Genomic DNA, 1,603 nt, shown 5'->3' with positions numbered 1-1,603 from the left:
GTCACGAAGACTCGGCACAATGTCTCGGCACGATGGCTCGGTGGCTCGGCACGATGGCACGGTGGCTCGGCACAATGTCTCGGCATGATGGCACGGTGGCTCGGCACCTAATCATGATGTCTCGGCACGATGGCTCGGTGGCTCGGCACAATGTCTCGGCACGATGGCACGGTGGCTCGGCACCTCGGCACGATGGCACGGTGGCTCGGCACGACGTCTCGGCACCTCGGCACGAATTCTCGGCACGATGTCTCGGCGTCTCGGCACGATGTCTCGGATCCTCGGCACGATGTCTCGGTACCTCGGCACGATGGCTCGGCACCTCGGCACGATGTCTCGGCACGATGTCTCGGCGTCTCGGCACGATGTCTCGGCACCTCGGCACGGTGTCTCGGCACTGAGGTTCGGCACCTCGGCTCGGCACCTCGGCACGATGTCTTGGCACGGTGGCTCGGCACCTCGGCACGGTGGCTCGGCACCTCGGCACGATGTCTCGGCACGGTGGCTCGGCACCTCGGCGCGATGTCTCGGCGTCTCGGCACGATGTCTCGGCATCTCGGCACGATGTCTCGGCACCTCGGCACGATGGCTCGGTGGCTCGGCACGATGTCTCGGTGGCTCGGCACGATGTCTCGGCACCTCGGCACGATGTCTCGGCACTGAGGTTCGGCACCTCGGCTCGGCACCTCGGCGCGATGTCTCGGCACCTCGGCACGATGACTCGGCACGGTGGCTCGGCACCTCGGCACGATGTCTCGGCACTGAGGCTCGGCACCTCGGCACGATGTCTCGGAAATTTTTTTTTTTTTTTTTTTTTTTTTTTTTTTTTAAATAACACTTTCTATAGGTTAATAATGACTAATATTGTATTGCTATTATTTTTTTTCATTAAAAAAACATAAATTGTGGATTTTCCAAAAGGTGAAATTTATAGTTCTTTTGGGGAAGGTTATACTAGTGGGTATGGAATAGTTAGAAAATCTATATATGATTGGGGAGGTTGAGGGACTGGGCAGTGTGCGGGATTGAACCCCGCTGCCCCTAGCTCATCTTCTTCATGTCCGGGGGTGGGTGAAAAATGGGGGGACGGGTTCGGGGGTGGCTCGGCGCCGGAGACTTGTCATCTCCGGCGGCCCCGGCTCGTCTGCTCCATGTCGATCGGTGTATCGGGGGGACGGGTGCAAGGGCGTGCGTGTGGGAGACATGTTGTCATACCCGGCACCCCAGGGACGTGCGTGCGGGAGACTTTTCGTCATCCCCGGCGTCCCCGGGTGTGTTGTGCGGGAGGCATCGTGTCATCCCCGGCGCCCCTCGCTCGTTTGTCCGATATCTCCGGTCCGAGGAGTTGTACAAGGAATTCGTGTCCGTATATTTCGTGTCCGTGTATTTCGTGTCCAGCGGGGCCTGCTTGGGGTCGTTTTGCTTGTGCTCTGTGGTCGGAGACGCCATGCGTCGTCGGTTGTGGGGTGCAGGCATACTTTCTTAGGCATGGTGTACGTGGCGGCGCATGAGCGGGGTCGGCGAGGTTGGTGTTCGGTGAATCGGGTGGACGGGTGCAAGGGCGTGCGTGTGGGAGACATGTTGTCATACCCGGCACCCCAGG

This window comes from Salvia hispanica, unplaced genomic scaffold, assembly GCF_029641045.1.
Source record: "Salvia hispanica isolate PSC_SH4W2 unplaced genomic scaffold, Shi_PSC_v1 Unplaced_Contig_0102, whole genome shotgun sequence".
Taxonomy (NCBI): Eukaryota; Viridiplantae; Streptophyta; class Magnoliopsida; order Lamiales; family Lamiaceae; genus Salvia; species Salvia hispanica.
The sequence above is the reverse complement of the archived record's forward strand: the minus strand, read 5'-3'. Positions refer to the sequence as shown.